The sequence below is a fragment of the Phascolarctos cinereus genome, unplaced genomic scaffold (assembly GCF_003287225.1).
Source record: "Phascolarctos cinereus isolate Bilbo 61053 unplaced genomic scaffold, phaCin_HiC Scaffold_1;HRSCAF=81, whole genome shotgun sequence".
NCBI classification, from domain to species: Eukaryota; Metazoa; Chordata; class Mammalia; order Diprotodontia; family Phascolarctidae; genus Phascolarctos; species Phascolarctos cinereus.
The window spans coordinates 279,222,258-279,238,039 of NW_027555514.1; positions in this window are offsets into that span (position 1 = coordinate 279,222,258).

Genomic DNA, 15,782 nt, shown 5'->3' on the forward strand with positions numbered 1-15,782 from the left:
GTATATATTTGCTTGCATTCTGTGTCCTCCATTAGATTGTAAGCTCCTTAAGGGCACAGTGCCTGTCACATAGTAGGTGCTTAATAAATGTTTATTGATTGATTGCATCCTCATGCTTTTAGCACAGGGCCAGGCACACAGTACTAGCTAGCACGATGATTGAATGAAACCCAGGTCTTATGGCACCAGTACTGGTTTTCTTCCATATCAGCCCCTGGCCAAGGTTCCTTGCTGAATTATCTGATAAAGGAACAGGGTCTATAGGCAATTAATTATCCTAATGCTGGAGGAAAGATCAGCCTCCTTAGCCTGGATCACCCAAGTCTGTCCAAATTCAGGGTTTTTGAAAGGAGCTGTCACAAGGATGGGTGACGCAAAGTCGCCATCTAGTGGTAACATCTGCAGACAAGCTCGCTTTTGCCCAATGATTTCCTAGAGGCACACATGACCAAGATGGAGGTCTTGATTGGGGGGGAAAATGGCCGAGATGCAAAAGGGAGAGAACCGTTCAGGGTCCCTGAAGCTTGGGTTGGGAGCCCGAGAACTCTAAGTGCAGAGTGAAGCCAGAGTAGCATAGGAGGGATCCGCCTGGAGTTCTTACATCAGTCATATATTTTGGCCCATACCACCTACATCATAGAATGATGGACCAGAGGATGAAAAAGCTGGCAGGAGTCTTTGAACAGGGGAAAGTCAGATCCAGGAAGGATGTTAGAATGCAAAATGGTAAACCATGGAATGAGCTTAAAGATCACTTAGTCCAACCTCTGATTTTATGGTTAGGGGAAAATAAATCTCAAGGTGATGGTTATTTGCCCAAGGTCACATGAGGTTAGTTACTCCTGCAGGCAATGGTGAGCCACTAAGGTTTAAGAGCAGAGAAATGATGTGGTAAAAGGTGACGGTTCCTTAAGGACCAGGACTATAGTTTTTCTTCCTTTCATGTGCCCCTAGAGGGCCTAAAACTGGGCTGCCCTTACCACCTCAGAGGCTGGGAATGCATTAACCCCCCCTTTCCTTCTACTGAAATCTCTCCTTTCAAGGCTAGGACTCAGCTAGGTTGATCTTGAGACGACAGCTTCACGGTCCAGGATGGCCCCTGGAGTCTTTCTCACTTGGTGGAACCTGCCAACACTTGATGGTTGCTTTTGAAAGAGCAGCTTCACCTCCACACATCAGAAGAGGATGTCAGTGGAAGATTAGTGCTGATAAATAATTAATAATAATACCTGGCATTTTGACAGCTTTTTAAAGTTTATGAAGTCCTTTCTCCTCAACAGCCCTATAGAGAGGGAGGATGTGAGTCATTATCCCTATTTTACAGATGAGGAAATTGAGGCTCAGAAGAGTGAGGTAATTTCCTTCTGCTCCCCCAGCTAATGAGTGCTGAAACAGGCTCTTCTAGCTCCTCAGACTATAAAGAGGTCACAGTCAAGTTCAAGGGACCATACTAATGTAAGTAGAAAAGCAGCCAATAGTGCAGGACAGCACATGCCAAGTGCTAATTACAGGGGCAGATCAATGAATCAGAGACTTTGCTGGCAGCGTGCCTGTGAGATACCTAGCATGGCAGCTGGAGGACTAGAAAACCTGTCTGGGTGATACTTACCGACAGCCAGTGGAATGGAGGATAAAGAGTGCAGACTTGAGAGAAACCTGGCTTCCTTTTCTGAATTCCAGCACTTAAAAGCTGTGTGGTCCTAGGCATGTGGCTTGCCTTCTCTGAGCTGTGGCTTCCTCCTCCATAAGTTTGGGGTAATAGGATCCTAGATCTAGAGCCAAAGACCCCTCAAAGGCTAGAGAGTCCAACCCCCTCATTTTACAGGTGAGGAAATTGAGGCCCAGAATGGGGGAGTAGTCAAGCAGAGCTGCTTGCATTTCCTACCACCCAGGAAATGTGAAGAAAATACTATAGGAATATAAATTATTATTTTGGAGATGTTCATGGGGGGAGGGGGGAGGCCTCCAAAAAAGGGTTTCTTCAGCCAGGCTAATCGTTGACTTCCTGTGTCACTAGGGGCAAGTGTTTTCTGATGTCATGCTGCTCCAAACGGAATATTGTTGAACCCTAGGATTAGTTGGATGCTTCTTCCTCAACTTCAGAAATCAAGCCCATGACAGGCCAAAGAAAATGAAAGAAAGAGTTGGGCCTTTGATCGGCCTTGGACAAGCATCTCTTCCTGACCTTTGGTCAGCTCAGGAGTTATAAGGAAGATGAAAATAGAAAGATGCCTGTTACTGGTATACGTTTGATTTTTTTCTGTAAAAAAAGGCTCATGGAAGGCAGGGAGTGGGGACAGGAGGAAACTGAAGCTCCCACAGGGGAGGTGACTTGTCTCAGTTTACAAGGGTGGTAAGACAGGAGCTAAGGTCTTCCACATCTGGAGCCAATGCCCTTCCGATCACACTACTCTGATTCCCACATCAGTACTAAGTAATATAGAAACGCCAAGGCAGGAGAGGTCTTGGCAGGCAAGATGGGCCAAGAAAGGCTTCGTGATGAGGCGAGACTTGAATGGGACCTGGAGGGGGGAGCAAGAATTTGACACAGAGACAGGGTGAGATGGCATTTTCCAATTGCTTCTGTGGCTAACAGAGTTTAGAGTTTTCTTGTTCAGAAGAGATAAATGTCTCCACTCCCAACATCCTCCACAAAATTGCTGAAAAGATTTTGTGGACCTGTGGACTCAGGTGGATGGAGTACCGAACGTGGAGTCAGGAAAACTCCCCTTCCTGAATTCAAATCTGTCCTTAGACACTTGCTAGCTATGTGACCCTGGGCAAGTCACTTCACCCTGTTTGCCTCAGTTTCCTCATCTGTAAAATGAGCTGGAGAAGGAAACGGCAAACTACTCCAGTATCTCTGCCAAGAAAACTCCAAATCGGGTCATGGATGGCTAGACACAGCTGGAAAAACAACTTACTAGCACAACAGAACTCAGTGGAGGTGAGCGGTCAGAGCTTTTGACCCTGCACCTCAATCCTGGCTCTGAGTCCTCTTCTTTCTGGCTGAACTGGCTGATTACACACTTACATGTTGTTTCCCCTGATGGAATGTAAACTTGAGGGCAACAACAATTTTAAAAAATCTTTTATCTCTAACACTTAGCACAGTTCCGAGCAGATAGTTCCAACACTTAGCATAGTTCCAAAGATGGATATGGATAGAATGAATGGATAGATAAATAGAGGGACAGATGGATGGATGGATAATAGATAGCTCTAGATATTTGTTTGTTGATTGATACATAGAGACACATGGGCCAGGGATTCAGGAAGGGAGAAGAAGGAAAAAGGAAGGAACCATTTCTGTTAGACCAGGTATTAATTAAATTAATTAAGATCATTTCACCATAGGAATGGAAGGCAGGGGAAAATCAGCTTTCAGAACATTCAGTCGAGAACAATTGAGGAGGACAACAACCCAAGGGTGAGGGTTGGGGGAGGGGGGAGTAATGGCCCAGATGACAAACATTGTAACTGCTGCCAAACAAGCAATAATCAGCTGAAGAGAGGGAAGGGACTCAGCTGCCTAGTGAGTCTGGTATTCAGTGTTGCAGAGGTTGGGCAGGAGAGGCTGGTGCCAGAAGAGGGGTAGCCAGAAGAACCACAAAACGAGGCACACTCGATTGGATGATCTTCACTGGCTTCTTTAGCTACTTGGTTGACTGTCTGGCCATGGCTGGGGTCTGAAAGCACAAGTGGGCTAAATAGCCTCTGGACCTCTACTATTTGCCCTATACTAGTTACGGTTCTAGCTAACTAAAGTTACAGAGTGAGGGACAGAGGTAACATCTGGAAACCCTCCGTCTCAAATCCCTTTACCTTCCAAGAAAGTAACAATGGGGCAGCCATAAAGTATCTCTCTTCGAAGGTGTATAAAGCACTTGGCTCATTATTCCTCACGGAAGAGCAAAAGGGAGTCAAGTATTTTTATGCCCATTTTACAGATGGGAAAATTGAGGCATAGAGAGGGGAAGTGATTTGCTCAGGTTCATTCGGCCTCTACAGGGAAGAACTAGGAATAAATCGCAGGTGTTTAGCCCTCTCTGTATAGAGCTCTTTATTAAGTAACCAGTTTGGAAAATCTGCAAAGGAAAGCAAAAACAGGACTCTTACCCCCAGAGAGTTTTCACTTTATCAATAGAAAGAAAAAGGGAAAAATAAAATCAAATTGCATAGAGGCAACAACAGTCCTAGACTTGGTTTCAGATTATCTGGGTTCAAATATTGTCTCTACCTGCTCTGTGATTCTTGGAGAGTCACAACTTCCTCTCCATCTTAACTTCCTCATCTGTAAAAGTGAGGATTAATAATATCTATGCTCCACGTCTCTTTCTTTGTGAAAAACAAATGAAATAATGTACAGGAAACACAGCAGTTTTCTTTGCTAGTGAGAAGTGGGACAAAAGTCACCAGCTCCACAGTGCAGTGAGTCGGGTATTGGGAGAAGTAGGACAAAGGTCTCTAGCTTCCCTAGCCCAGCTGGGCCATTTTCTAGTCTTCCTCATTCAACTCCTTTGACAGTTTTGCTAAAGTGAAAGTAACAGGATGATCTGTAGGGACTCGGACTGTGAACCACCGGAATGATAGGAATGTGGCTGGGGTCTGATAGGATAAAGAGCTAAATAGCCCCGGGGTCTCTGATCAAGAAGAGCGATACATCTCTGCCCCTAAGGGAGAAGAGGCCACCCAGCAGCTAAAAACCAGCAGATGGCAACAAAGAACAACCCGGCAGAGCTAGTATCAGGGAATAGGGTGTTAGACCAGACCAGAAAAGGCCAGATGCATCAGAGGCAAGGGGGAAAAAAAGGAGAGGGGAACGGTATCGTAGAGATACTATTTTAAGAGTATGAGTTCTCTTGATGTTAAGTGAAGTGAGCAGAACCGGAAGAACATCGTACACAATTAACAGCAACATTGTGGGACGATCAGCTTTTACAGCCTTGGCTCTTCTCAGCAATACAACGCCCTAAGATAATTCCAAGACACTCATGATGGAAAATGCTGTTCACATCCGGAGAAGAACTATGGCGTCTAAATGAAGATCGAAGCAGACTATTTGCTCTTTTTTTCTTTCTCATGGTTTTTCCCTTTTGTTCTGATTCTTCTTTCACATGATTAATGTGGAAATGTTTAATATGATTGTACATGTATAGCCTATATCAGATAGCTTGCTGTCTTGGGGAGAGGGAAGGGGAGAAAGGGAGGGAGAAAAAATTTGGAACTCAAAATCTTATAAAAGGGAATGTTGAAAACTAGCTTTACATGTAGTTGGAAAAAATAAAATGCTATTACGTGTGGGGGGGAGGGGAGCATGAGCTCTCCCAGCTATATATGTTCTCTGGTTTCCTACTCATGTGCTCCCTTGAGAGTCCCATTAAGGAATCCTCCCATGGTGAGAGAGATTCTATCATGGGAGATGGGGCCCTTAAACTGTGTATAATCTGTAGGGATTTGTTGCTCAGAAATGTCACTACCTGAGACAGCGCTGTACATCCATGAACGGCATCCTGCCTCAGGAGAAGGAGAATCAGAGCTCTTGACACCCAGACAAGTGAGAAGGAATAGACCCAGAGAGGAGATTTCATGGCAAATGGGGGGGTGGCAGTGAGGTGAGGAATGATCATGGAAACATCAAAGAGTAGTAATGAACTGCACGATCAGGGACGCAAGAAATTTCTTACCAAAGGGCAATATTTTTATGTTCTCTGTCTTCTACAGAAATTGAGATCTTTAAGAGTACACCACAACAGGAGGTGGGGGGGTGGAGCCAAGATGGTGGAGTAAAAGCAGTGACTTCCTTGAGCTCTCCCCCAAACCCTTCCCAATACCTGTAAAAAAATGGCTCTAAACAAATTCTAGAGCAGCAGAACCCACAAAAAGCAGAGTGAAACAAATTTCCAGCCCAAGACAACCTGGCTGGTTGATTGGAAAGGTCTGTTGTGCCAGGCTGGGAGAGGAGTGCAGTTCAGTGTGGGCCATGCAGGCAAAGACAGGGCCTCAGCAAACCTGGAGCAGGCCTCAGGGGACTGAATCATGGGCAGCTGCGGCAGTTTCCAGAACTTCTCAACCTGCAAATGCCAAAGACAACTTAGAAGGTCAGTAGGAAAAGGTCTGTTGGAGCATGGTGAGAGAGGAGCTTGGTCCTGCCCCAGTTCCAGAGTAGCCCCGGGGCGGCGGCTGCTTCTGGCACTCTCAGCCTACAGATGGTGGGGGGATTGAGCAGCTGATCAGAGAGATTGCAGGGATCTGTTAGCTGGCACTGAGGCAGGATTCTCCTGCTTTGCTCGTGCTTGGATCTGGGTCACAGTCCTGGGTAACAGTCCTGGGGTGAAAAGGAGCGCTGCAGTGGCAGAGCTTGTGGTGGTGGTACAGAGAGAATCCTCCTCACAGTTCCAAGGCAGAAAAGAATGCTTGTGGTCACTCATAGGCCAGAGCACAGGCCAGGAAAGGAGTAAACACCTCACCCTTGATCATATTGGAAGAACTGAAAATTTACAGGTCCCTAGAAGTCTCTGAAAATAGCTGCACAAAACCCCTAAATCTTGGGACAGTACATTCTCCACACTGGAAGCAGACCTCTACCTTAACAAAGAGTTTAAAAGTCAAATAATTGGCTGGGATCATGAGCAAACAGTGCAAAAAAAGTCAAACCATTGAATCTTACTTTGGTGACAAAGAAGATCAAAACATACAACCAGAAGAAGACAACAAAGTCAAAGCTCCTACATCCAAAGCCTCCAAGAAAGATATGAATTGGTCCCAGGCCATAGAAGAGCTCAAAAGGGATTTTGAGAAGCACATAAGAGAAGTAGAGGAAAAACTGGGAAGAGAAATGAGAGTGATGAAAGAAAATTATGAAAAACAAGTCAACAGCTTGCTAAAGGAGACCCAAAAAAATGCTGAAGAAAATAACACCTTAAAAAATAGCCTAACCCAAATGGCAAAAGAGGTCCAAAAAGCCAATGAGGAGAAGAATGCCTTAAAAAGCAGAATTGGTCAAATGGAAAAGGAAGTCCAAAAGCTCACTGAAGAAAATACTTCCTTCAAAATTAGAATGGAGCAAAAAGGGAGAGAGGAGGTAAGAGCTACAAAGCAATAACATAGAAACTGTTTAAAAGAGGAATCTCAAAACAGGTAACTTAGAAGCTTTGATTCCATGAGGAATACAGATACTAAAGAAGAAGTAAATAACTATAAGGGCTATGAATCAAAGAATAAAAGTCTAGAATAGACAAAAAGATAAAAGCAATAGTGAAGAAAAGAAGGGAAAGAAATCCTTTTCAGGAATTAAAAAATCTAATAATCAGGGAGGAGAAGAGGAGTTTTACTTGACTACTTAACTGAGAGAAAAAAGAAGCAAAGAATTCAATAACTAGATAAAGGAAGAAAGAAAAAGAATAACAAATTCAGCAAAACCCATTTTAAATTTAATTTAATTTTAATTTACCACCTCCATAAACGTTCCTTGTCCACTTATATTTCTGGCATGTGTCTTCTCTCCCACTGGCAGTACGGCAACCTGAGAGAGAGTATATGTACGTGTGTGTAGATTTCTTTTGTCACTTAATTTATTATGTTGTTTGATTAAGAATCTTTTGCTTTGAAATAATGCATCCCTCTGGTTGATTGGTAACAGTAACACATTGGTAGGGGCTTGTAAGCCATGCATTTGTAAGAATGTCGGCCCACCATAAGTCTGGGGTAGCTTTCGGGGTGCCCACATGTGCAGGGGGTGGTCAGAGATGAAAATATATAAATATATAAAAGTGTTTTGTGATTGTAAAGGTTTATATGAATGATCTATTTTTATCATCATGACACACACCAAGAGGATATGCAAGGTACAGATCAATGGATGGGAAATCTAAGAACTTGGAATCAAAGCCTGTCTCCACCTATCACCTTCTAGCTCTGTGACCTCTGCCACGTTGCTTCTCTTTTCTAGCGCTCTGTTCCCTCAGCTACAAAATGAGGGAGTCAGAGAAGATGATCCAAGTATAAATTGATGCAGCTAAACGACGGGCCAAGATTGGACAGGGCAGGAAAGGCTAATTGGAAACAATACACTTCCTTGATTCTAACGTCAGAAACTCTGGATGCTAGAGCTGAGAGGGGTCATAGATCTTCTCATCCAACTGCCTCATTTTATAGAAGAGGAAACTGAGGGTTAGAGAGGGCTATGATTTGCCCAAAGTGACACACAGAAAGTGGTAGTTGCAGAAGATCTCAAATCTCCTGACCCCATCTGTGGTCTAAGGCTTTAGCAATAGCTCTTAAGCCACTTCCTTTCAGGTGTCCTCCTGTACTGTCTCCCACCTCAGGGCATTTTCCTTGGCCATCTCCCATGCCTGGAATGCTCTCCTTCCTCATCTCTGCTCCTACCTCCTCTGGCTGCCTTCAATTCTCACTTTTTGCAGCCAGCTTTTCCCCATCCCTGTTATTTCTAGCATGTTCCCTTTGTTGATTATTTCTTTTTTATCTTGTATATATCAAGTGTGTTCACAGCTTCTTGCTTGCTGTCTCGCCATTAGACTGTGAGCTCCTTGAGGGCAGGGACTGTCTTTTGTCTTACTTTGTATCTCAAAGCACAGAGCCGTGCTCCTAGTACATACTTAATGTTTATTGACATTGACTGACTGTAAGGAGTTCTGAGGGAATACTGGAGGCTAACGATGGCCAAAGTCCCCTCCCTACCAGTGTTAGATCCCTACAGAAAACAAATGGGCCTCAGCCTCATGCAAGGGAGTCATCTTCAGAGCCTGTCTAGAGTTGCATGACTTGGGTTTGAATTCTTCTGTTTTCTACTGCCTATGTTCTCTTGAGCAAATCACTTTCCCCCTCTATGGGTCCTCATTTCCTCCTATAAAACCAGAGGGTTGGCCTAGATTCGTTTTTATTTTTCATGTGGAATGTTATACTTTTGTCTCTGCATCTCAGTGTCTAACACACAGTTGATTGTTTAATCTTTTTTTTTTCCCTTTTCTTTGATGAGGCAATCGGGGTTAAATGACTTGCCCAGGGTCACACAGCTAGTAAGTGTCAAATGTGTGAGTTCAGATTTGAACTCAGGTCCTCCTGACTCCAAGGCTGGAGCTTGATTGTTTAATCTTATAGGTTCCTTCCAGCTCATGATCCCATAGGATGGATAGTGAGATGTCTATAGGGTCTGGGGTAGAGCTATGTTGGATTCGTTTGTCTATATGAAGTTTGCACATTGCCTGGCACAAAGTAGATGCCTAATGAAGGCTTGCTCAATGGTAGCATGAATGCCTGACACCTCCTCAATTCTAGCAGAGCACCAGGAGCCTTGGGGTAAAAGCCTGGAATATTTAACACCATGTCCTTCAAAGGCTGGAATGGAGGGAATAGTTGGGGAGCCAGAGGCGAGAGGGGCTGAGTGTGTGAGGCTCACAGGTGCCTGGGTGAGACAGGGTGAGCAGTGCCTGGTCTGTGAGCTCAGACAGGGTTCAAGGTGTCCTATCAGGGAGGGCTCCCCGGGGAAGAGGAGGAGGAGGGAGGACGGGTGGCAGGGAAGGCTTTGCCTGATGGTTTCCAAGTTTCAGAAAGAAGAAAAGGTGGCAGATGTAAAATTGACATTGAACTGTGAGGGTGAAATAGAGAAAGGTTCTTTCTAAATTTACCCAGAAATTCTGTAGGCAGCTCTCCTCAGAGTGGGGCAGAGCCGCCTCCCTGCCGCTCTCTCACTGTGTGTGTGGGTCTGGCCAGCTCCTCCCTTTCTTCTTCCTTCTCCCTATGTCTCTCTCCTTCCCCCTTTCTCTCTCTCTCTCTCTCTCTCTCTCTCTCTCTCTCTCTCTCTCTCACACACACACACACACACTCTCTCTCTCTCTCCTTCCCCCCCTCTCTCCTTTCTCCCATTTCCTTTTCCCTTCCTCCTCTCTCTCTCCTTCCTTTCCTGCCTCTTCCTCTTCTCTCCTTCCTTTGTCCTTTCTCATCTCCTCCTTTCTCTCTCTTCCCCTCCTCCCTGCATCTCTTTTTCCTTCTTCCCATTTTTCTCTCACTTGCTCTCTTTTCCCCTCTTCACTATCTTCTTTGTTCCCTCCATTTCCTGCCTCTCCTCTTTTTCTTCCTCTCTTCGAATCTCTCTCCTTTCCCGCCTTTCTCACTCCTCTCTTTGCCTGCTTCTCTCACAAACCCTCTCTCCCTACTTTCTCCCTCTCCCTTTCCCACCCTCTTTTCTTTCCCCTCCCTCTTTCTGAATTCTCCCTTTCTCCTGTCTTCTCTCTGTCCCTCTTTCCCCCTGCATTTCTCTCCTGTTTTCTCTTTCATCCTCCCTCCACCATCTTTGTCCCTCTCTCCTTCCCCCTTTCTTATATCCCTAGCCCCTAAACTTCCTCTCTCCCTTTTCCTTGTATTCCTTTCAGCATTAGCTTTTCTCTTCTCTTCCCTTTTCCCTCTCTTCCTCCCTCCACCCATCTGTGTCTCTTCCCCCATCTCTCCTCCCCCTAGAATAGTCAGAGATACAAAGCAGACACCCAGAGTGAGGTCTGGCTCTGGCCCCTCCTCCCCATGGCCAGGACACAGCTTCGGACTCAGAGCCCAGGGAGATGACTCAGACCTCAGACTAAAACATTTTCCTTTAATCCTCCCCCAGGGCTCTTCTCTCTGATGTCACCAGTGGCTGCAGCTCAGCTTGCCCCATGCTCAAGTTCATCTGCGGAAAGTTTGTTTGAGGCTGAGACCCCACCCAGACGCCGCTCCCTCCCGCCTCGATCCAGCACCCCAAGGCTGAAAGCAGGTCCACGTGAGCCAGCAGCCCCCTTACCTAGATGTGCTGCGCTCCTGGGGTCCTGGGTCTCTGGGTCCTCCAGACCAAGATCCTAATCAAGAGCAAATAACAAAAGACCCATAGACAAGCCTGTCTGGAGTGTTTAATCTCCCCTAAAATGGAGAGTAATTGGCAAGCAAATGAGAGAAAGGGGAAGAGACGGTGCTCAGTGGGGAGAAAACTGGCCGGGGGTGCAGAAGCCCTTGGCTGGATGGGGAAATGGAGCCAAAGGAAAATCACTTCTTGCGATGCTCTCTTGGCCACTTCACCTAGCTATAAAAAGAGGGGAGTCAGGCTTCATGACCTCTGGAGGCTCATTCCAGCTCTGACGTTCTGGAAAGACTGAGGATGATGGGAGGTGGCCAGTGAAGGCTAGCAGAGACAGAGGAGATCTGGAGAGATGGGGAGGAGAGAGGAAGAGGAGAGGACAGCGAAGAGAAAGGAAGAAAGGCAGGAGGGAGTAAGAGAAAGAGGAGAGACCCGGAGAATGAAAGTGAGGCAGGATTACATGTGGACTAAGGCAAAATTCTGAAAAAGGTGAAGTCGAACCTCAGTGGTCCTGCCGGCCCTCCCAGAAACACTATTCCTGGTTCTCTGGTCGTGGCTCTTCTGTCTCCTCACCAGTCAAAACATAGATAGGGAAATCGTTGTGTAGTCATTTTCAGCTGTGTCCCACTCTTTGTGACCCCATTTGGAGTTTTCTTGGCAGAGATGTTGGAGTGGGTTGCCACTTCATTCTTCCATTAATTTTATAGATGAGGAAACTGAGGCAAACAGGGTGAATTGACTTGCCCAGGGTCACACAGCTAGTAAGTGTCTGAGGCTGGATTTGAACTCCTGACTCCAGGCTCATGGCTCTATCCACCCACTCAGATATCAATGACTGATAAAGGGTCTGTCTTAGAACTGTTAGAGTCTAAAGGAACTTCAGAGATCACCTAGGTCAGAGAATCATAGATTTAGACCTGAAAGAGACATCAGAGATCATTGAGTCCAATTCTCTGATTTTGCATATAAGGAAACAGGCACAGAGAGGTCAAGTGACTTACCCAAGGCCAAACAGTAAGTATCTAAGATGAGATTCAAACCTAGATACCAAGTTGCCTCCTAATCCAAACCCCTCATTTTCCAGAGGAGGAAACTGAGTCTCAGAGAGGGGCAGTTATGTGCTCAAGGTCAAAGAGTGAGTCAATGGTGGAGGCAAGGCTCAAGTCCAAATATTCTGACTCCAAATTAAGTTCTTGGTTCAGACCATGGGGTCACGTCTGCCAAGGAAATTTACATTTTAGAAGGACTCAAAGGCTTCTACCAAAGGAAAGAAACCTCAAAGGCAGAATTATAAGCATTAGCCAGGAGGTAGAAGGGCACTTTGAGCTACCCTGGATGTCCCCTAGTCTGGAAACACACCAAATAGGCAGCCATACCCTCCAGTTACGCAGATAGTAACTCTGTGCAGGTGAAGAGGCAGGATGGTACAGGCTCTATCAGTCTCAAATGAATATCAGAATCAAGGGACCAGGAAAGCAACTTGGTAGAGTTAAAAGAAGCCTGGGCTAACTATCAGGAGACCTAGCTTCTAGACCAGGCTCTGCCATCAACCAACCAGCTGGGCAATCTTGGAGAAACCACTTCCCTCCATAGCATCAGTTTCCTATTCTGTAAAATGGGACTGGAGTGGGACAGATAAGCTCTCTTTCAGCTCCAATGTTCTATTTCCTAACATCCCATGTTCTAGGAGTCCTCCCAGTTCTGGCATTCCACGTTCTTAGGTCTCTTCTTAGAAGTAGCAAGGTGGCACAGCTAGGTGGCAAGACTGCTAAGCCTGCAGTCAAGACTTGAGTTCAAATCCCACTTTGGTCACTTACTTGCTCTGCGACCCTGGGCAAGTCACTTAACCTCTGCTTGCTTCAGTTTCCTCATCTGTAAAATGGGAATACTGATTGCACCTACCTCCCAGGGTTTCTATGAGGATTAAATGAGATAAAAATGATACAGCACAGTCCCCAGCACATAGTTGGCACCTAATGCTTATCTCCTTCCCTCCCTCCCTCCCTCTCCCTCTCTCCTTCTTCCTTTCTTTCCTTCTTTCCCTCCTTCCCTCTATCCTTTCTTCCCTTTTTCCTTCTCTCCTTTTTTCCTTTTCTCCTCTCTTTGTTCCTTTTTTCCCCTCCTTCCTTTCTTCCAGCTCTAACATTCCATGTTCAAGTGCTCCCCACCTCCCCAGTGGTCTATGTATTTTTGGACTGCGAAGGTGCTCCCCTACTTCGAGGCAGGATTACATCTATAAGCATTTGGGTTCCCAGGCTCCTTACCCCATTTTTAAAGGATTAGACAATTTCCCTTAGTGAGACTCTGCAAGGCTTAATAACCTTCTCTCCTGCCCGACACTTCTGTGGTGCACGTGTGTGTGTGTGTGTGTGTGTGTGTGTGTGTGTGTGTGTGTGTGTGGTTACGGTTATTATTTTAGCCTTTTTTCTTTCCAATTTCAGCTGACTGCAGAAATTCTAAAGAACATCATAGGGAGAGTGCACTCCACAAAACAAAGATCGTCCATCTTCCTGCTGCAGATAACAAGATGCTGGAAGGGGTGGGGTCATGGAGGAGGGAGGAGAGACAGAGAGACAGAGAGAGAGAGAGAGAGAGAGAGAGAGAGAGAGAGAGAGAGAGAGAGAGAGAGGAGAGAGAGAGACAGAGAGAGAGAGAGACAGAGAGAGAGACACAGAGAGAGACACAGAGAGAGACACAGAGAGAGACACAGAGAGACAGAGAGAGAGGAAGGAGGAGGAGAAGAGACAGAGAGACAGAGAGAGAGAAAGAGGGAGACAGAGAGAGAGAGACAGAGAGAGACAGAGAGAAAGGAGGAGAGAGAGAGACAGAGACAGAGAAGAGAGAGACAGAGAGAGAGGGGGGAGAGAGAGAGAGAGAGAGAGAGGCAGAGAGACAGAGAGAGACAGAGAGACAGAGAGAGAGGAAGAAGGAAAGAGAGACACAGAGACAGAGACAGAGAAGAGAGAGACAGAGGGGGGGGAGAGAGAGAGAGAGAGAGAGAAGACAGAGAGAGAGAAGACAGAGAGGGAGACAGAGACAGAGAAAGATGGAGAGAGAGACAAAGGATAGAGACAGAGGAAGACAAAGATAAAGGAAGACAAAGACATGGAAATAGACACGCGCGCCTGCATGCACGCGCACACGCGCACACCTACACACACACACACACACACACACACACACACACACACAAACACATGCACACACACACATCCCAAAGCAATTAGATTAAGGAGCACCAGAAAACAGCCTCCGGTGTGGGGTCGGAGTGAGAGCGGGTATTCTGCCACACTGAGGAGGAATCTGATTTCGAGGCAAAGGAGAACATTGCTATGATCTAACCCAACCCACTTATCTCAGAGATGAGAAAATCCAGACACAGAGAAGATAAAGGGCTTGGCCAAAGTCATACAGAAAATGAAAAGAGCCACGATTTGAATGCAGGTCCTCTGACTCCATACCCAGGGCTCGGTCTAAAGAGCAGATTGCTGTTTCTCCAACATCTTGATTTTTCATCCTCTTCCCCCCACGCCCCAGCCCATCTCTGTCTCTTCTTTTACCTCTCAGCCCTGTCACTCACCAGTCTCACATCAGATCCCAGTTTCCTGGGTCTTGGTTTCAATCCTCTGCTTAATGGACGAATTCCCTCTATGCCATGGCTCTAACAGTTGCTACTTGAACACCTCCAGGAATGGGGAACTCACTACCTCCTTAAGCAGCCTACTTTATTACTCCTGACTTTGTTAGAAAGTTATTCTTTATGGGGGGGCAAGCCTCCTGCTTACTTCTATCCATTGGACTCGGTTCTACTTTCGGAGTGCCAAGCAGAACAAATATAATCCCTTTTCAATTCCATTCCATGAGGGAAAGGACCAATGATCTGGGCTAACTTCAGTTTTGTGTCCTCCCAGCCCCCAAGCCAAGTTCTTATTCCATGGTGCATTGTCAAATTCCACCTGTCCATTCTCTGAATTCTCAAAGAGAAAGACAACATCCCCCAACAGATGCCCATCAGACACCTTCATAGAAAAAGTGCATTTCTCTACATGATTGTAGTGAGAATGCCCCCATTGACTGTAGTGCCCTCAGTACTCGTTGGGGTATAGGGCAACAATGCCACCACTGGGAGACTTTCAGCTGCACCCTGGAAAACTCTGACCCTCCTGTCCTTTCTGTTGGGGGAATGGGGAAGAGGGACACGCTTCTAACCAAAGCAGAATGGGAAGGTCAATGATAATGAGTGATAAGAAGTCAAAGGGAATTGAAGACCATCCCTACTGCTCACATTTCTATGGCTATTTAATCATATATATCATCTTACACAACTGTCTTAACACTCAATGAGGTAGGTGCCATTGCTATGTCCACTATACAGATGAGGAAACTGAGGCTGATTCCTACTGGGATTCCTACTGTCAAGGAGCTCCCAGTATGGACAGAGATACACGAAAAAGTCAAGCTCCCCCATAGAAAGCATGGGACAGAAGTATAATGTCAAATAAGGGCTGTCAGGGGTCAGGCAGGGAGAGATGACTATGGTGGTCAGGGGAGGCTTCCAGAGGATGGCCCTTAGGAGGATCAGGAGGAGCCAGGTAAGGACAGGAAGGATGGAGCATCCCTTCACCAAAGTTAGGACATTCTCCAAGACATTTTAGGAGGATGGGAGCACTTGTAGGTCAAGAATCTGATATGTCAGGTTAGTGACTATATCTATGATTTTTGTGGTTGTTATTCAGTTGGGTCTGATTCTTTGTGATCTCCTTTGGGGTTTTCTTGGCAGAGACACTGGGGTGGTTTGCCATTTCCTTCTCCAGCTCATTTGACAGATGAGGAAACTGAGGCAAACAGGGTGAAGTGACTTGCCCAGGGTCACACAGCTAGTAAGTATCTGAGGCTGGATTTCCTGCCTCCAGGCCTGGCCCTCTATCTAGCTGCCAAT